Source organism: Oncorhynchus gorbuscha, unplaced genomic scaffold (genome assembly GCF_021184085.1).
Source record: "Oncorhynchus gorbuscha isolate QuinsamMale2020 ecotype Even-year unplaced genomic scaffold, OgorEven_v1.0 Un_scaffold_762, whole genome shotgun sequence".
NCBI lineage: Eukaryota > Metazoa > Chordata > Actinopteri > Salmoniformes > Salmonidae > Oncorhynchus > Oncorhynchus gorbuscha.
Genome location: NW_025745799.1, coordinates 280,848 through 301,442, shown reverse-complemented (window position 1 = coordinate 301,442; position 20,595 = coordinate 280,848). Strand labels below are relative to the sequence as shown.

The window sequence follows — 20,595 nt, the reverse complement described above, 5'->3', positions numbered from 1 at the left end:
TCCTTACTCTCTCTTTCTGTCTTTCTCCACTCCTTACTCTCTCTCTTTCTGTCTTTCTTCACTCCTTACTCTCTCTTTCTCCACTCCTTACTCTCTCTTTCTCCACTCCTTACTCTCTCTTTCTCCACTCCTTACTCTCTCTTTCTGTCTTTCTCCACTCCTTACTCTCTCTTTCTGTCTTTCTCCACTCCTTACTCTCTCTCTCTGTCTTTCTCCACTCATTACTCTCTCTTTCTGTCTTTCTCCACTCCTTACTCTCTCTTTCTGTCTTTCTCCACTCCTTACTCTCTCTTTCCTCACTCCTTACTCTCTCTTTCTCCACTCCTTACTCTCGCTTTCTCCACTCCTTACTCTCTCTTTCTGTCTATCTCCACTCCTTACTCTCTCTTTCTGTCTTTCTCCACTCCTTACTCTCTCTCTCTGTCTTTCTCCACTCATTACTCTCTCTTTCTGTCTTTCTCCACTCCTTACTCTCTCTTTCTGTCTTTCTCCACTCCTTACTCTCTCTTTCTGTCTTTCTCCACTCCTTACTCTCTCTTTCTGTCTTTTTCCACTCCTTACTCTCTATTTATGTCTTTCTCCACTCCTTACTCTCTCTCTCTGTCTTTCTCCACTCCTTACTCTCTCTTTCTGTCTTTCTCCACTCCTTACTCTCTCTCTCTCTGTCTTTCTCCACTCCTTACTCTCTCTTTCTGTCTTTCTCCACTCCTTACTCTCTCTTTCTGTCTTTCTCCACTCCTTACTCTCTCTTTCTGTCTGTAATCCGTAAAGTGAGCTTTATCAAGGCCGGTTAGCTCAGTTGGTTAGAGCGTCGTGCTAATAATGCGAAGGTCGCGGGATCGATACCCGTACTGGCCAGGAGAATTTGTTTTTACTTTACTGTGTATGTCTACAGTGTCACATAACTCTATTGATTGGGGTCTACAATGTACATTTTAAATTAGTAGTATAACTCTCTCTCTCTGTCTTTCTCCACTCCTTACTCTGTTTTTCTCTCTCTGTCTTTCTCCACTACTTACTCTGTCTTTCTCCACTCCTTAGTCTCTCTATCTGTCTTTCTCCACACCTTACTCTCTCTTTCTGTCTTTCTCCACTCCTTACTCTCTCTTTCTGTCTTTCTCCACTCCTTACTCTCTCTTTCTCCACTCCTTACTCTCTCTTTCTGTCTTTCTCCACTCCTTACACTCTCTTTCTGTCTTTCTCCACTCCTTACTCTTTCTTTCTGTCTTTCTCCACTCCTTACTCTCTCTCTGTCTTTCTCCACTCCTTACTCTCTCTTTCTGTCTTTCTCCACTCCTTACTCTCTCTTTCTGTCTTTCTCCACTCCTTACTCTCTCTCTCGTCTTTCTCCACTCCTTACTCTCTCTTTCCTCACTCCTTACTCTCTCTTTCTCCACTCCTTACTCTCGCTTTCTCCACTCCTTACTCTCTCTTTCTATCTCCACTCCTTACTCTCTCTTTATGTCTTTCTCCACTCCTTACTCTCTCTCTCTGTCTTTCTCCACTCCTTACTCTCTCTTTCTGTCTTTCTCCACTCCTTACTCTCTCTTTCTGTCTTTCTCCACTCCTTACTCTCTCGCTCTGTCTGTCTCCACTCCTTACTCTCTCTTTCTGTCTTTCTCCACTCCTTACTCTCTCTTTCTGTCTTTCTCCACTCCTTACTCTCTCTTTCTGTCTTTCTCCACTCCTTACTCTCTCTTTCTGTCTTTCTTCACTCCTTACTCTCTCTTTCTCCACTCCTTACTCTCTCTTTCTCCACTCCTTACTCTCTCTTTCTCCACTCCTTACTCTCTCTTTCTGTCTTTCTCCACTCCTTACTCTCTCTTTCTGTCTTTCTCCACTCCTTACTCTCTCTTTCTGTCTTTCTCCACTCCTTACTCTCTCTTTCTGTCTTTCTCCACTCCTTACTCTCTCTTTCTCCACTCCTTACTCTCTCTTTCTCCACTCCTTACTCTCTCTTTCTCCACTCCTTACTCTCTCTTTCTGTCTTTCTCCACTCCTTACTCTCTCTTTCTGTCTTTCTCCACTCCTTACTCTCTCTTTCTGTCTTTCTCCACTCCTTACTCTCTCTCTGTCTTTCTCCACTCCTTACTCTCTCTTTCTGTATTTCTCCACTCCTTACTCTCTCTTTCTGTCTTTCTCCACTCCTTACTCTCTCTTTCTGTCTTTCTCCACTCCTTACTCTCTCTTTCTCCACTCTTACTCTCTCTTTCTCCACTCCTTACTCTCTCTTTCTCCACTCCTTACTCTCTCTTTCTGTCTTTCTCCACTCCTTACTCTCTCTTTCTGTCTTTCTCCACTCCTTACTCTCTCTTTCTGTCTTTCTCCACTCCTTACTCTCTCTCTGTCTTTCTCCACTCCTTACTCTCTCTTTCTGTCTTTCTCCACTCCTTACTCTCTCTTTCTGTCTTTCTCCACTCCATACTCTCTCTCTCGTCTTTCTCCACTCCTTACTCTCTCTTTCCTCACTCCTTACTCTCTCTTTCTCCACTCCTTACTCTCGCTTTCTCCACTCCTTACTCTCTCTTTCTGTCTATCTCCACTCCTTACTCTCTCTTTATGTCTTTCTCCACTCCTTACTCTCTCTCTCTGTCTTTCTCCACTCCTTACTCTCTCTTTCTGTCTTTCTCCACTCCTTACTCTCTCTTTCTGTCTTTCTCCACTCCTTACTCTCTCTTTCTCCACTCCTTACTCTCTCTTTCTCCACTCCTTACTCTCTCTTTCTCCACTCCTTACTCTCTCTTTCTGTCTTTCTCCACTCCTTACTCTCTCTTTCTGTCTTTCTCCACTCCTTACTCTCTCTTTCTGTCTTTCTCCACTCCTTACTCTCTCTCTGTCTTTCTCCACTCCTTACTCTCGCTTTCTGTCTTTCTCCACTCCTTACTCTCTCTTTCTGTCTTTCTCCACTCCTTACTCTCTCTTTCTGTCTTTCTCCACTCCTTACTCTCTCTTTCTCCACTCCTTACTCTCTCTTTCTCCACTCCTTACTCTCTCTTTCTCCACTCCTTACTCTCTCTTTCTGTCTTTCTCCACTCCTTACTCTCTCTTTCTGTCTTTCTCCACTCCTTACTCTCTCTTTCTGTCTTTCTCCACTCCTTACTCTCTCTCTGTCTTTCTCCACTCCTTACTCTCTCTTTCTGTCTTTCTCCACTCCTTACTCTCTCTTTCTGTCTTTCTCCACTCCATACTCTCTCTCTCGTCTTTCTCCACTCCTTACTCTCTCTTTCCTCACTCCTTACTCTCTCTTTCTCCACTCCTTACTCTCGCTTTCTCCACTCCTTACTCTCTCTTTCTGTCTATCTCCACTCCTTACTCTCTCTTTATGTCTTTCTCCACTCCTTACTCTCTCTCTCTGTCTTTCTCCACTCCTTACTCTCTCTTTCTGTCTTTCTCCACTCCTTACTCTCTCTTTCTGTCTTTCTCCACTCCTTACTCTCTCGCTCTGTCTGTCTCCACTCCTTACTCTCTCTTTCTGTCTTTCTCCACTCCTTACTCTCTCTTTCTGTCTTTCTCCACTCCTTACTCTCTCTTTCTGTCTTTCTCCACTCCTTACTCTCTCTTTCTGTCTTTCTCCACTCCTTACTCTCTCTTTCTGTCTTTCTCCACTCCTTACACTCTCTTTCTGTCTTTCTCCACTCCTTACTCTCTCTTTCTGTCTTTCTCCACTCCTTACTATCTCTCTCAGTCTTTCTCCAGTCCTTACCCTCTCTTTCTGTCTTTCTCCACTCCTTACTCTCTCTTTCTGTCTTTCTCCACTCCTTACTCTCTCTCTCAGTCTTTCTCCAGTCCTTACTCTCTCTTTCTGTCTTTCTCCACTCCTTACTCTCTCTTTCTGTCTTTCTCCACTCATTACTCTCTCTCTCAGTCTTTCTCCAGTCCTTACTCTCTCTCTCTCTCTCTGTCTTTCTCCACTCCTTACTCTCTCTGTCTTTCTCCAGTCCTTACTCTCTCTCTCTGTCTTTCTCCACTCCTTACTCTCTCTCTCTCAGTCTTTCTCCAGTCCTTACTCTCTCTCTCTGTCTTTCTCCACTCCTTACTCTCTCTGTCTTTCTCCACTCCTTACTCTCTCTTTCTGTCTTTCTCCACTCATTACTCTCTCTCTGTCTTTCTCCAGTCCTTACTCTCTCTTTCTGTCTTTCTCCACTCCTTACTCTCTCGCTCTGTCTGTCTCCACTCCTTACTCTCTCTTTCTGTCTTTCTCCACTCCTTACTCTCTCTTTCTGTCTTTCTCCACTCCTTACTCTCTCTTTCTGTCTTTCTCCACTCCTTACTCTCTCTTTCTGTCTTTCTCCACTCCTTACTCTCTCTTTCTGTCTTTCTCCACTCCTTACACTCTCTTTCTGTCTTTCTCCACTCCTTACTCTCTCTTTCTGTCTTTCTCCACTCCTTACTATCTCTCTCAGTCTTTCTCCAGTCCTTACCCTCTCTTTCTGTCTTTCTCCACTCCTTACTCTCTCTTTCTGTCTTTCTCCACTCCTTACTCTCTCTCTCAGTCTTTCTCCAGTCCTTACTCTCTCTTTCTGTCTTTCTCCACTCCTTACTCTCTCTTTCTGTCTTTCTCCACTCATTACTCTCTCTCTCAGTCTTTCTCCAGTCCTTACTCTCTCTCTCTCTCTGTCTTTCTCCACTCCTTACTCTCTCTGTCTTTCTCCAGTCCTTACTCTCTCTCTCTGTCTTTCTCCACTCCTTACTCTCTCTCTCTCAGTCTTTCTCCAGTCCTTACTCTCTCTCTCTGTCTTTCTCCACTCCTTACTCTCTCTGTCTTTCTCCACTCCTTACTCTCTCTTTCTGTCTTTCTCCACTCATTACTCTCTCTCTGTCTTTCTCCAGTCCTTACTCTCTCTCTCTGTCTTTCTCCACTCCTTAATCTCTCTTTCTGTCTTTCTCCACTCCTTATTCTCTCTTTCTGTCTTTCTCCACTCCTTACTCTCTCTTTCTGTCTTTCTCCACTCCTTACTCTCTCTTTCTGTCTTTCTCCACTCCTTACTCTCTCTCTCTGTCTTTCTCCACTCCTTACTCTCTCTTTCCTCACTCCTTACTCTCTCTTTCTCCACTCCTTACTCTCGCTTTCTCCACACCTTACTCTCTCTTTCTGTCTTTCTCCACTCCTTACTCTCTCTTTCTGTCTTTCTCCACTCCTTACTCTCTCTCTCTGTCTTTCTCCACTCCTTACTCTCTCTTTCTGTCTTTCTCCACTCCTTACTCTCTCTTTCTGTCTTTCTCCACACCTTACTCTCTCTTTCTGTCTGTAATCCGTAAAGTGAGCATTATCTAAGGCCGGTTAGCTCAGTTGGTTAGAGCGTTGTGCTAATAACGCGAAGGTCGCGGGTTCGTTACCCGTACTGGCCAGCAGAATTTGTTTTTACTTTACTGTGTATGTCTACAGTGTCACATAGATCTATTGATTGATTGGTGTCTACAATGTACATTTTAAATTAGTAGTATAACTCTCTCTCTCTCTGTCTTTCTCCACTCCTTACTCTCTCTCTCTGTCTTTCTCCACTCCTTACGCTCTCTTTCTGTCTTTCTCCACTCCTTACTCTCTCTTTCTGTCTTTCTCCACTCCTTACACTCTCTTTCTGTCTTTCTCCACTCCTTACTCTCTCTTTCTGTCTTTCTCCACTCCTTACTATCTCTCTCAGTCTTTCTCCAGTCCTTACCCTCTCTTTCTGTCTTTCTTCACTCCTTACTCTCTCTTTCTGTCTTTCTCCACTCCTTACTCTCTCTCTCAGTCTTTCTCCAGTCCTTACTCTCTCTTTCTGTCTTTCTCCACTCCTTACTCTCTCTTTCTGTCTTTCTCCACTCCTTACTCTCTCTCTCAGTCTTTCTCCAGTCCTTACTCTCTCTCTCTCTGTCTTTCTCCACTCCTTACTCTCTCTGTCTTTCTCCACTCATTACTCTCTCTCTCAGTCTTTCTCCAGTCCTTACTCTCTCTCTCTCTGTCTTTCTCCACTCCTTACTCTCTCTGTCTTTCTCCACTCATTACTCTCTCTCTCTGTCTTTCTCCACTCCTTACTCTCTCTCTCAGTCTTTCTCCAGTCCTTACTCTCTCTCTGTCTTTCTCCACTCCTTACTCTCTCAGTCTTTCTCCAGTCCTTACTCTCTCTTTCTGTCTTTCCCCACTCCTTACTCTCTCTCTCTGTCTTTCTCCACTCCTTACTCTCTCTTTCTGTCTTTCTCCACTCCTTACTCTCTCTCTGTCTTTCTCCACTCCTTACTCTCTCTTTCTGTCTTTCTCCACTCCTTACTCTCTCTTTCTGTCTTTCTCCACTCCTTACTCTCTCTTTCTGTCTGTAATCCGTAAAGTGAGCAGTATCTAAGGCCGGTTAGCTCAGTTGGTTAGAGCGTTGTGCTAATAAAGCGAAGGTCGTGGGTTCGTTACCCGTACTGGCCAGCAGAATTTGTTTTTACTTTACTGTATGTCTACAGTGTCACATAGCTCTATTGATTGATTGGGGTCTACAATGTACATTTTAAATTAGTAGTATAACTCTCTCTCTCTGTCTGTCTCCACTCCTTACTCTCTCTCTCTGTCTTTCTCCACTCCTTACTCTCTCTTTCTGTCTTTCTCCACTCCTTACTCTCTCTTTCTGTCTTTCTCCACTCCTTACTCTCTCTTTCTGTCTTTCTCCACTCCTTACTCTCTCTTTCTGTCTTTCTCCACTCCTTACACTCTCTTTCTGTCTTTCTCCACTCCTTACTCTCTCTTTCTGTCTTTCTCCACTCCTTACTATCTCTCTCAGTCTTTCTCCAGTCCTTACCCTCTCTTTCTGTCTTTCTCCACTCCTTACTCTCTCTTTCTGTCTTTCTCCACTCCTTACTCTCTCTCTCAGTCTTTCTCCAGTCCTTACTCTCTCTTTCTGTCTTTCTCCACTCCTTACTCTCTCTTTCTGTCTTTCTCCACTCCTTACTCTCTATTTCAGTCTTTCTCCAGTCCTTACTCTCTCTCTCTCTGTCTTTCTCCACTCCTTACTCTCTCTGTCTTTCTCCACTCATTACTCTCTCTCTCTGTCTTTCTCCACTCCTTACTCTCTCTCTCAGTCTTTCTCCAGTCCTTACTCTCTCTCTCTGTCTTTCTCCACTCCTTACTCTCTCTGTCTTTCTCCACTCCTTACTCTCTCTTTCTGTCTTTCTCCACTCCTTACTCTCTCTCTCAGTCTTTCTCCAGTCCTTACTCTCTCTTTCTGTCTTTCTCCACTCCTTACTCTCTCTTTCTGTCTTTCTCCACTCCTTACTCTCTCTCTCAGTCTTTCTCCAGTCCTTACTCTCTCTCTCTCTCTGTCTTTCTCCACTCCTTACTCTCTCTGTCTTTCTCCACTCATTACTCTCTCTCTCTGTCTTTCTCCACTCCTTACTCTCTCTCTCAGTCTTTCTCCAGTCCTTACTCTCTCTCTGTCTTTCTCCACTCCTTACTCTCTCTGTCTTTCTCCACTCCTTACTCTCTCTTTCTGTCTTTCTCCACTCCTTACTCTCTCTTTCTGTCTTTCTCCACTCCTTACTCTCTCTTTCTCCACTCTTTACTCTCTCTTTCTCCACTCCTTACTCTCTCTTTCTGTCTTTCTGCACTCCTTACTCTCTCTTTCTGTCTTTCTCCACTCCTTACTCTCTCTTTCTGTCTTTCTCCACTCCTTACTCTCTCTCTTTCTGTCTTTCTCCACTCCTTACTCTCTCTTTCTGTCTTTCTCCACTCCTTACTCTCTCTTTCTGTCTTTTTCCACTCCTTACTCTCTCTTTCTCCACTCCTTACTTTCTTTCTGTCTTTCTCCACTCCTTACTCTCTCTTTCCTCACTCCTTACTCTCTCTTTCCTCACTCCTTACTCTCTCTTTCTCCACTCCTTACTTTCTTTCTGTCTTTATCCACTCCTTACTCTCTCTTTCTCCACTCTTTACTCTCTCTTTCTCCACTCCTTACTCTCTCTTTCTGTCTTTCTGCACTCCTTACTCTCTCTTTCTCCACTCTTTACTCTCTCTTTCTCCACTCCTTACTCTTTCTTTATGTCTTTCTCCACTCCTTACTCTCTCTCTCTGTCTTTCTCCACTCCTTACTCTCTCTCTCTGTCTTTCTCCACTCCTTACTCTCTCTGTCTTTCTCCACTCCTTACTCTCTCTTTCTGTCTTTCTCCACTCCTTACTCTCTCTTTCTGTCTTTCTCCACTCCTTACTCTCTCTTTCTCCACTCTTTACTCTCTCTTTCTCCACTCCTTACTCTCTCTTTCTGTCTTTCTGCACTCCTTACTCTCTCTTTCTGTCTTTCTCCACTCCTTACTCTCTCTTTCTGTCTTTCTCCACTCCTTACTCTCTCTCTTTCTGTCTTTCTCCACTCCTTACTCTCTCTTTCTGTCTTTCTCCACTCCTTACTCTCTCTTTCTGTCTTTTTCCACTCCTTACTCTCTCTTTCTCCACTCCTTACTTTCTTTCTGTCTTTCTCCACTCCTTACTCTCTCTTTCCTCACTCCTTACTCTCTCTTTCCTCACTCCTTACTCTCTCTTTCTCCACTCCTTACTTTCTTTCTGTCTTTATCCACTCCTTACTCTCTCTTTCTCCACTCTTTACTCTCTCTTTCTCCACTCCTTACTCTCTCTTTCTGTCTTTCTGCACTCCTTACTCTCTCTTTCTCCACTCTTTACTCTCTCTTTCTCCACTCCTTACTCTCTCTTTATGTCTTTCTCCACTCCTTACTCTCTCTTTCTGTCTTTTTCCACTCCTTACTCTCTCTTTCTCCACTCCTTACTTTCTTTCTGTCTTTCTCCACTCCTTACTCTCTCTTTCCTCACTCCTTACTCTCTCTTTCCTCACTCCTTACTCTCTCTTTCTCCACTCCTTACTTTCTTTCTGTCTTTATCCACTCCTTACTCTCTCTTTCTCCACTCTTTACTCTCTCTTTCTCCACTCCTTACTCTCTCTTTCTGTCTTTCTGCACTCCTTACTCTCTCTTTCTCCACTCTTTACTCTCTCTTTCTCCACTCCTTACTCTCTCTTTATGTCTTTCTCCACTCCTTACTCTCTTTCTGTCTTTCTCCACTCCTTACTCTCTCTCTCTGTCTTTCTCCACTCCTTACTCTCTCTTTCTGTGTTTCATTGCTTATCTATCTCTCTCTCTCAATTCAATTTCAATTCAACTCAAGGGGCTTTATTGGCATGGGAAACATATGTTAACACTGCCAAAGCAAGTGAAATAGATAATATACAAAAGTGAAATAAACAATAAAAATATACAGTAAACATTATATACGGTAAGATGTTCCAGGGAAAAGGAAACACACCACTCTTGATAGTATCACTGATCTTTAATAAGCTTTACTTATCGGCCTCATGGCTTTCGTGACTTTAAAAAAATAAAGAAAAATTTGCACCGTTGTTGAGACCTAGCCCCGCCCACATCTCGTGTTTTTCCCAATGCCAAATTTAGAGCTTCATCCACACACATAATTGTGTTGCTGTCCTGGAGCCCTGTGGGGTGTGTTTGTGATCTTTTGTGATTGGCAATTGGCATGAACCAATTTATCGCGTAAATTGCGACCACTTCTAGACACAATAAGTGGTGGATTTGTAAATTCCGCCGGCAAAAAGCGGTCCGATGATAAAATGTGCCAGTGTTTCTTGACCGCATCTCCCACTTTACGCGAGTTCAAAGTTGATGTAGTTGTGAACATTACGGAGTGTTCTTTAGCTTTCGCGGGTCTTTGTTTGTAGCAGTTCATCTCGTGTTTTTCCCAATGCCAAATTAAGCGCTTCATCCACACACATAATTGTGTTGCTGTCCTGGAGCCCTGTGGGGTGTGTTTGTGAACAGAGCCCCTGAACCAGCTTGCTTAGGGGGCTCATAGTTTATTTGTCAATAGGTGATGGATTTGTTATGGAATGTCTTGAGCTCTTATTTAGTTCGGTGTAGTTATTTCCACCTTTATCCGTAGAAGTGAGCTTTATCTAAGGCCGGTTAGCTCAGTTGGTTAGAGCGTCGTGCTAATAACGCGAAGGTCGCGGGTTCGATACCCGTACTGGCCAGGAGATTTTGTTTTTACTTTACTGTGTATGTCTACAGTGTCACATAACGCTATTGATTCGGGTTTGCAATGTGCATTTTGAATTAGTAGTATGATTTGTCGATTGTTGTGTTATTGTGGAGTGACATTTTAATGTAGGAGGTTTGTTTTCATTGTAGGAGTTTTCAATCGATTTTTATTATCCAAGGAAGGGAGGAGGACAGGGACTTCATGGACTAAGACACAGAGAGACAGAATGGTGAAGAAACAGATAGACGGGTCCATCAATCATTTGATTCATTCATTATTTACACACACACACACACACACACACACACACACACACACACACACACACACACACACACACACACACACACACACACACACACACACACACACACACACACACACACACACACACACACACACACACCTACCTACCTACCTTTCCCCATGCTCACTTGGTCACACATTAACTAGAGAAGGACATTAAATACAGAGAGGTAAAGAGCCAGCAGACAGCTGCATCCTCTTTCTCCACTCTGTACTCTCTCTGTCTTTCACTGTTTCTTTCTCTCTCTTTCTTTCTGTCTCTCAATTCAATTTCAATTCAATTCAAGGGGCTTTATTGGCATGGGAAACATGTGTTTACATTGCTAAAGCAAGTGAGGTAGATAATATACAAAAGGGAAATAAACAATTAAACTTTACAGTAAATATTACACTCCCAGAAGTTCCAGGGAAAAGGAAGGATAGTATCACTGATCTTTAATAAGCTTTTACATATCGGTCTCATGGCTTTCGTGAGTTTTTAAAATTTAAATTTGCACCCTTTTGTAGACCTAGCCCCGCCCACATCCGTTCCACGCATCGAAAGAGGTTGGAGGCGAAGGTAATACTATTACGTGAAACCAAATACAACATACATTTCATAAATATTCAAATAAAGTGTGTAAATAAGACGTATTAAACACGTCTGTACAACCACGATGAGGACATAGACCTACCGAGCAAGTTTTCATGAATCATTGGGTACATCGTACGAAAAACATCAGAGTCATCTGAAATAGGGGCATCATTCACGTTCACATTCACGACATAACATACACAGGCATTTCATCATTACGTCCTTTACTGGTGAAAATCCCAAAACATTCTCTTTTACTCAGAGTATTATTTATATCACCTCCCCTGTCTGATATCTGAACTTTCTCTACGACATAACATACACAGGCATTTCATCATTAAGTCCTTTAGGAAATACTGTCTGGAGGGTGAAAATCCCAAAACATTCCCTTTAACTCAGAGTATTATTTATATCACCTCCCCTGTCTGATATCTGAACTTTCTCTATGCCACAACATCTAAAGGTAGAAATGTCCTGCTTTCAGGTCATTAAAATGTACAGCGACTGGATGATCCCTGTCGTTTCTCCTGGTTGGACTCTTATGTTCACTGATTCTCTGTTTGAGAGAACGAGAGGTTTTACCGAAATGGCAGAGACCACATGGACATTTAATCACGTAGATAACATGGGTGGTGGAATACGTAATAATGTCATTTATTTGGGATCGTTTTCCTGTGTGTGGGGTGGCAGAGATATTCACACGTCATCATGTTGTTGCACTGTGCGCATCCTCTGCATTTATAGCTACCATTTGGAAGAGGGCGTAAAAGAGCCTGGCTGGTTTTCTTTTGTGATTGGCAGTTGGCATGAACCAATTTATCGCGTAAATTGCGACCACTTCTAGACACAATAAGTGGTGGATTTGTAAATTCCGCCGGCAAAAAGCGGTCCGATGATAAAATGTGCCAGTGTTTCTTGACCGCATTTCCCACTTTTCGCGAGTTCAAAGTTGATGTAGTTGTGAACATTACGGAGTGTTCTTTAGCTTTCGCGGGTCTTTGTTTGTAGCAGTTCATCTCGTGTTTTTCCCAATGCCAAATTAAGCGCTTCATCCACACACATAATTGTGTTGCTGTCCTGGAGCCCTGTGGGGTGTGTTTGTGAACAGAGCCCCTGAACCAGCTTGCTTAGGGGGCTCATAGTTTATTTGTCAATAGGTGATGGATTTGTTATGGAATGTCTTGAGCTCTTATTTAGTACGGTGTAGTTATTTCCACCTTTATCCGTAGAGTGAGCTTTATCTAAGGCCGGTTAGCTCAGTTGGTTAGAGCGTCGTGCTAATAACGCGAAGGTCGCAGGTTCGATACCCGTACTGGCCAGTAGTTTTTTATATTTTTAAATCAATGATCACTGTTCAGACTATGGAGAGGGGTGTTACAACACAGTATGTATTCAGGATCAGATGTACAGGACTGACAGTCAACTCCAACTATAGAGAAAGAGATACAGCCATAGTGTTGATCATTGACAGTGTCGAAGGGAGTCCTTGGAATTGAGCTGGATTTGTTTACGTTCTCTGCCCTCTAACGGTAGAATGTCGACATTGCAGATGAGTGACCACCTCCAGACCCATATATGGGTGTATTCCTGTTCTGTAGTGTGGGTGTTATCTCAGGCCGGTTAGCTCAGTTGGTTAGAGCGTCGTGCTAATAACGCGAAGGTCGCGGGTTCGATACCCGTACTGGCCACAATATTTTTTTTCCACATTTTACTATGAATATCTGCAGTGTCTCATAACTCTATTCATTGGGTTCTACCATATGCGTTTTAAATTAGTAGTATGAATTGTCGATTGTTATTGTAGAGTGACATTTTAATGTAGGAGGTTTTTTTCTTCATTGTAGGAGTTTTCATTGGTCTTTTATTATCCAAGGAAGGAAGGGAGGAGGACAGGGACTTCATGGACTAAGACACAGAGAGACAGAATGGTGAAGAAACAGATAGACGGGTCCATCAATCATTTGATTCATTCATTATTTACACACACACACACACACACACACACACACACACACACACACACACACACACACACACACACACACACACACACACACACACACACACACACACACACACACACACACACACACACACACACACACACACACACAGTCTTGTACAGCTAACCTTGTGGGACAATTCAATCCCATTCAAAATCCTATTTTCCATAACCACTTAACCTAACCTGTTCTCTTTTACTCTAACTCTAACCTTAACCCTAAACCAAAAACCTAACCTTAACCCTTAACCCAAAACCTAACCTTAACCCTTAACCCAAAACCTAACCTTAACCCTTAACCCAAAACCTAACCTTAACCCTTAACCCAAAACCTAACCTTAACCCTTAACCCAAAACCTAACCTTAACCCTTAACCCAAAACCTAACCTTAACCCTTAACCCAAAACCTAACCTTAACCCTTAACCAAAAACCTAACCTTAACCCTTAACCAAAAACCTAACCTTAACCCTTAACCAAAAACCTAACCTTAACCCTTAACCAAAAACCTAACCTTAACCCTTAACCCAAAACCTAACCTTAACCCTTAACCCAAAACCTAACCTTACCCCTTAACCCAAAACCTAACCTTAACCCTTAACCAAAAACCTAACCTTAACCCTTAACCAAAAACCTAACCTTAACCCTAAACCAAAAACCTAACCTTAACCCTTAACCCAAAACCTAACCTTAACCCTTAACCCAAAACCTAACCTTAACCCTTAACCCAAAACCTAACCTTAACCCTTAACCCAAAACCTAACCTTAACCCAAAACCTAACCTTAACCAAAACCTAACCTTAACCCTTAACCCAAAACCTAACCTTAACCCTTAACCCAAAACCTAACCTTAACCCTTAACCAAAACCTAACCTTAACCCTTAACCCAAAACCTAACCTTAACCCTTAACCCAAAACCTAACCTTACTCCAGGGCTCCAGGCCTCCACTGCTCCGGCTGACACCCCTTCAAGGTCTTACTGAGCTCCAACTGTTTATTGTATAGTCATAGTTACTGTATTTTGGTTGTTTAGTTACTGTATTTTGGTTGTTTAGTCATAGTTGCTGTATTGTGATTGTTTAGTAATAGTTACTATATTGTGATTGTTTAGTTACTGTATTGTGATTGTTTAGTCATAGTTACTGTATTGTGATTGTTTAGTTACTGTAATGTGATTGTTTAGTAATAGTTACTATATTGTGATTGTTTAGTTACTGTATTGTGATTGTTTAGTCATAGTTACTGTATTGTGATTGTTTAGTCATAGTTACTGTATTGTGGTTGTATAGTCATAGTTACTGTATTGTGGTTGTTTAGTCATAGTTACTGTATTGTGATTGTTTAGTTACTGTATTGTGGTTGTTTAGTCATAGTTACTGTATTGTGGTTGTTTAGTCATAGTTACTGTATTGTGGTTGTTTAGTCATAGTTACTGTATTGTGGTTGTTTAGTCATAGTTACTGTATTGTGGTTGTTTAGTCATAGTTACTGTATTTTGGTTGTTTAGTCATAGTTACTGTATTTTGGTTGTTTAGTCATTGTTACTCTATTGTGGTTGTTTAGTCATAGTTACTGTATTTTGGTTGTTTAGTCATAGTTACTGTATTGTGGTTGTTTAGTCATAGTTACTGTAATGTGATTGTTTAGTAATAGTTACTGTATTGTGATTGTTTAGTTACTGTAATGTGATTGTTTAGTAATAGTTACTGTATTGTGATTGTTTAGTCATAGTTACTGTATTGTGGTTGTTTAGGCATAGTTACTGTATTGTGATTGTTTAGTTACTGTATTGTGATTGTTTAGTTACTGTATTGTGATTGTTTAGTTACCGTATTGTGATTGTTTAGTCATAGTTACTGTATTGTGGTTGTATAGTCATAGTTACTGTATTGTGGTTGTTTAGTCATAGTTACTGTATTGTGATTGTTTAGTTACTGTATTGTGGTTGTTTAGTCATAGTTACTGTATTGTGGTTGTTTAGTCATAGTTACTGTATTGTGATTGTTTAGTTACTGTATTGTGATTGTTTAGTTACTGTATTGTGATTGTTTAGTCATAGTTACTGTATTGTGATTGTTTACTTACTGTATTGTGATTGTTTAGACATAGTTACTGTATTGTGATTGTTTAGTTACTGTAATGTGATTGTTTAGTAATAGTTACTGTATTCTGGTTGTTTAGTTACTGTATTGTGATTGTTTAGTCATAGTTACTGTATTGTGATTGTTTAGACATAGTTACTGTATTGTGATTGTTTAGTTACTGTAATGTGATTGTTTAGTAATAGTTACTGTATTCTGGTTGTTTAGTTACTGTATTGTGATTGTTTAGTCATAGTTACTGTATTGTGATTGTTTAGACATAGTTACTGTATTGTTATTGTTTAGTTACGGTAATGTGATTGTTTAGTCATAGTTACTGTATTCTGGTTGTTTAGTTACTGTATTGTGATTGTTTAGTCATAGTTACTGTATTGTGATTGTTTAGACATAGTTACTGTATTGTTATTGTTTAGTTACTGTAATGTGATTGTTTAGTCATAGTTACTGTATTCTGGTTGTTTAGTTACTGTATTGTGATTGTTTAGTCATAGTTACTGTATTGTGATTGTTTAGACATAGTTACTGTATTGTTATTGTTTAGTTACTGTAATGTGATTGTTTAGTCATAGTTACTGTATTCTGGTTGTTTAGTTACTGTATTGTGATTTTTTTAGTCATAGTTACTGTATTGTGGTTGTTTAGTCATAGTTACTGTATTGTGATTGTTTAGACATAGTTACTGTATTGTTATTGTTTAGTCATAGTTACTGTATTGTGATTGTTTAGTCATAGTTACTGTATTGTGATTGTTTAGTTACTGTATTGTGATTGTTTAGTGTTTTATTTACTCAATCAAGTAGTGCCCCAAGGAGGGATCGAACCGTGTCTCAACAGCAGCAGAAAAGTTCAAATAAGATGTACAGAAATGGCTGTGGGGAACTGGGCTGGATTTGTTTACTTTCTCTGCCCTCTAATGGTAGAATGTAGCCATTGTATATCAACGGCCCTGTCCACACCCATATATGGGTGTAACCCTCTTCGGTTGGCTGAGCATTATCTAAGGCCGGTTAGCTCAGTTGGTTAGAGCGTCGTGCTAATAACGCGAAGGTCGCGGGTTCGATACCCGTACTGGCCAGGAGAATTTGTTTTTTCTTTACTGTGTATTTCTACAGTGTCTCATAACTCTATTCATTGGGTTCTACCATATGCGTTTTAAATTAGTAGTATGAATTGTCGATTGTTATTGTAGAGTGACATTTTAATGTAGGAGGTTTTTTTCTTCATTGTAGGAGTTTTCATTAGTTTTTTATTATCCAAGGAAGGGAGGAGGACAGGGACTTCATGGACTAAGACACAGAGAGACAGAATGGTGAAGAAACAGATAGACGGGTCCATCAATCATTTGATTGATTCATTATTTACACACACACACACACACACACACACACACACACACACACACACACACACACACACACACACACACACACACACACACACACACACACACACACACACACACACACACACACACACACACACACACACACACACACACACACACACACACACACACACACACATCCTACTCGTCAGGTATGTGCAGTTTGGCTGCAGTATATTTGAAAATAACTTGTTGCTTTCCTTTTCTCCTGGCCAGACCGTGTCTGTTCGTCCCAATTGGCACCCGACTTACAATCGGGCTCTGGTCAACAGTAGTTCACTATATAGGGCATTGGGCCCTGGTCAACAGTAGTTCACTATATAGGGCATAGGATACCATTTGGGACGAAGAGTCTATTATTAACACAGTGTTCTGTTGTCTGAAACACATTCTGTGCTTTGGACAGGATTATTCCGCCAGGCCGTAGTGTGTGTGTGTGTGTGTGTGTGTGTGTGTGTGTGTGTGTGTGTGTGTGTGTGTGTGTGTGTGTGTGTGTGTGTGTGTGTGTGTGTGTGTGTGTGTGTGTGTGTGTGTGTGTGTGTGTGTGTGTGTGTGTGTGTGTGTGTGTGTGTGTGTGTGTGTGTGTGTGTGTGTGTGTGTGTGTGTGTGTGTGTGTGTGTGCGTGTGTGTGTGTGCGTGTGTGTGTGTGTCTGTCAGGCTGTAAAGTTGAGGGGAAACTGGCATTTATAAGAAGTGCAATTTCACGGCACAGGACAGCCGTTAACACACAAGGTTTAGTGATAATCAAAACCTTACCTTGGGCATTCTTCTGTATTGGAGGACCAGGTCTGGGTCTGGCAGGCAGGGAGAGAGGGAATGAGAGAGACTGGTGTTGACTGGTGCAGATCAGACCTGAAATATAAGTTTTCAATGGTGTGTTGTGAGTTTGCGTGTATATGTGGAGGGAGGTTTCTCTCTCTCTCTCTCTCCCTCGGTCTGTTACTACATTGTACCCAGCTGTCCAGTGTCGTGCTCCAGCACCTGCGTCCCTCCCTGGCCCCAGAACCAGTTTGACCCCTCGGCGACCTGGAAGTAGTCCAGACCCCCAATGGAGGGGCAGAATAAAGGTCACTCCCACTACGCGTCCTGCCAACGGCACCGTGTGTGTCTGTGTCTGTGTGTGAGAGAGAGTGTCTGTGTCTGTGTCTGTGTGTTTGTGTGTCTGTGTGTGTGTGTGTGTCTGTGTGTGTGTGTGTGTGTGTCTGTGTGTGTGTGTTTGTCTGTGTGTGTGTGTTTGTCTGTGTGTGTGTCTGTGTGTGTGTGTGTGTCTGTGTGTGTGTGTTTGTCTGTGTGTGTGTGTTTGTCTGTGTGTGTGGCCAGTTGGTTAGTGAGAGGGGGCGGTTGTTTGGTGGACACCTGCCAGTAGATCAGGTTATCTACCTACGTCACAAGCAAACTAACACAGCTGGATGGACCCTCTGTCTCTAGACACTAAGAACAGTCTGTAACTCTCATTGGGATTAACTGAGGTTTGGCTCTCAGAGAGCTGAGAGCGACAGAGAGAGACAGAGAGAGACAGAGAGAGACAGAGAGAGGCAGAGGAACAGAGAGAGAGAGAGAGAGAGAGAGAGAGAGAGAGAGAGAGAGAGAGAGAGAGGAAAGGGAGAGAGAGAGAGAGAGAGAGAGAGAGAGAGAGAGAGAGAGAGAGAGAGAGAGAGAGAGAGAGAGAGAGAGAGAGAGAGAGAGAGAGAGAGAGAGAGAGAGAGAGAGAGAGATAAATGGAAAGGGAGAGGGAGAGAGAGAGAGAGAGACAGAGAGAGAGAGAGAAATGGAAAGGGAGATAGGAGAGAGAGATGGCCGATGGGGTGACTTCTCTTTCTGTGGTCCTCTCTCCCCTGTGATAGTCCACACACCAGATGCCCACTTTGGCAGAGCACGGCAAGGGGCTGACACACACACACACACACACACACACACACACACACACACACACACACACACACACACACACACACACACACACACACACACACACACACACACACACACACACACACACACGGAGTGAGGAGTGGACACGCACACATACACACAGTGTATGACACACACACACACACACACACACACACACACACACACACACACACACACACACACACACACACACACACACACACACACACACACACACACACACACACACACAGGGGCTGTAAAAGAGCACTGGTCCATCTGCCATCTCTCTGGCACTCAGGACATCGGGGGTCTCAGAGCAGCTATAGAGCCTCACTTGGACAGACTGTGAACAGTGTGAGTGTGTGTCAGAGAGACTGGTGGGAGGAGCGATAGGGGGATAAGCTCCTCCTCCTCCTCCTCGGTGGTTTCCAGTCAGAGTTGGTGTTCGGCTGAAAGGACATCGGTTGACGTGGGATGGAGGAGTAATGGTGTATTTCCACTGAGGATTTCCCCAGTGTTCCCACCTCCCCAGTGTTCCCACTTCCCCGGTGTTTCCACCTCCCCGGTGTTAGTGTTCCCACCTCCCCAGTGTTTCCACCTCCCCGGTGTTAGTGTTCCCACTTCCCCAGTGTTCCCACTTCCCCGGTGTTCCCACTTCCCCAGTGTTCCCACTTCCCCAGTGTTCCCACCTCCCCAGTGTTCCCACTTCCCCGGTGTTTCCACCTCCCCGGTGTTAGTGTTCCCACTTCCCCAGTGTTCCCACTTCCCCGGTGTTCCCACTTCCCCAGTGTTCCCACTTCCCCGGTGTTTCCACCTCCCAGGTGTTTCTACCTCCCCAGTGTTTCCACCTCCCCGGTGTTAGTGTTTCCACCTCCCCGGTGTTTCTACCTCCCCGGTGTTTCTACCTCCCCGGTGTTTCACCTCCCCGGTGTATCCACCTCCCCGGTGTATCCACCTCCCCGGTGTATCTACCTCCCCGGTGTTAGTGTTTCTACCTCCCCGGTGTTTCTACCTCCCCGGTGTATCCACCTCCCGGTGTATCTACCTCCCCGGTGTTAGTGTTTCTACCTCCCGGTGTTTCTACCTCCCGGTGTTTCTACCTCCCGGTGTTTCCACCTCCCGGTGTTTCTACCTCCCTGGTGTTAGTGTTTCTACCTCCCCGGTGTTTCTACCTCCCCGGTGTTTCTACCTCCCCGTGTATTTCTACCTCCCGGTGTATCTACCTCCCCAGTGTTTCCACCTCCTCATTAGAATAATACTCTGCATCCTCATTAGAATAATACTCAGCATCCTCATTAGAATAATACTCTGCATCCTCATTGGAATAATACTCAGCATCCTCATTAGAATAATACTCTGCGTGCTCATTAGAATAATACTCAGCATCTTCATTAGAATAATACTCTGCATCCTCATTAGAATAATACTCAGCATCCTCATTAGAATAATACTCAGCATCCCCATTAGAATAATACTCTGCATCCTCATTAGAATAATATTCTGCGTGCTCATTAGAATAATACTCTGCATCCTCATTAGAATAATACTCTGCGTGCTCATTAGAATAATACTCTGTGTGCTCATTAGAATAATACTCTGCATCCTCATTACAATAATACTCTGCATCCTCATTAGAATAATACTCAGCATCCTCATTATAATAATACTCTGCATCCTCATTAGAATAATACTCTGCATTCTCATTAGAATAATACTCTGCATCCTCATTAGAATAATACTCAGCATCCTCATTAGAATAATACTCTGCATCCTCATTAGAATAATACCCAGCATCCTCATTAGAATAATACTCAGCATCCTCATTAGAATAATACTCTGCATCCTCATTAGAATAATACTCTGCATCCTCATTAGAATAATACTCTGCATCCTCATTAGAATAATACTCTGCATCCTCATTGGAATAATACCCAGCATCCTCATTAGAATAATACTCTGCATCCTCATTGGAATAATACCCAGCATCCTCATTAGAATAATACTCTGCATCCTCATTAGAATAATACTCTGCATCCTCATTAGAATAATACTCTGCATCCTCATTGGAATAATACCCAGCATCCTCATTAGAATAATACTCTGCATCCTCATTAGAATAATACTCAGCATCCTCATTAGAATAATACCCAGCATCCTCATTAGAATAATACTCTGCATCCTCATTAGAATAATACCCAGCATCCTCATTAGAATAATACTCTGCATCCTCATTAGAATAATACTCTGCATCCTCATTAGAATAATACTCTGCATCCTCATTAGAATAATACTCTGCATCCTCATTAGAATAATACTGC

At 42.6% G+C, this 20,595-nt stretch overlaps 7 non-coding genes across 7 annotated transcripts; all 7 read left to right on the top strand.

Moving 5' to 3' along the window:
- Positions 1–784: 784 nt before the first annotated feature.
- On the top strand, positions 785–858 carry trnai-aau. Its single transcript has one exon. It is a non-coding gene; the product is annotated as a tRNA-Ile (tRNA).
- Positions 859–5,275: 4,417 nt separating this feature from the next.
- On the top strand, positions 5,276–5,349 carry trnai-aau. Its single transcript has one exon. It is a non-coding gene; the product is annotated as a tRNA-Ile (tRNA).
- Positions 5,350–6,320: 971 nt separating this feature from the next.
- On the top strand, positions 6,321–6,394 carry trnai-aau. Its single transcript has one exon. It is a non-coding gene; the product is annotated as a tRNA-Ile (tRNA).
- A 3,539-nt stretch (positions 6,395–9,933) lies between these two features.
- Positions 9,934–10,007, top strand: trnai-aau. The gene has a single exon. It is a non-coding gene; the product is annotated as a tRNA-Ile (tRNA).
- Positions 10,008–12,140: 2,133 nt separating this feature from the next.
- On the top strand, positions 12,141–12,214 carry trnai-aau. Its single transcript has one exon. It is a non-coding gene; the product is annotated as a tRNA-Ile (tRNA).
- A 295-nt stretch (positions 12,215–12,509) lies between these two features.
- Positions 12,510–12,583, top strand: trnai-aau. The gene has a single exon. It is a non-coding gene; the product is annotated as a tRNA-Ile (tRNA).
- Positions 12,584–15,998: 3,415 nt separating this feature from the next.
- Positions 15,999–16,072, top strand: trnai-aau. The gene has a single exon. It is a non-coding gene; the product is annotated as a tRNA-Ile (tRNA).
- The last annotated feature ends 4,523 nt before the right edge of the window (positions 16,073–20,595 follow it).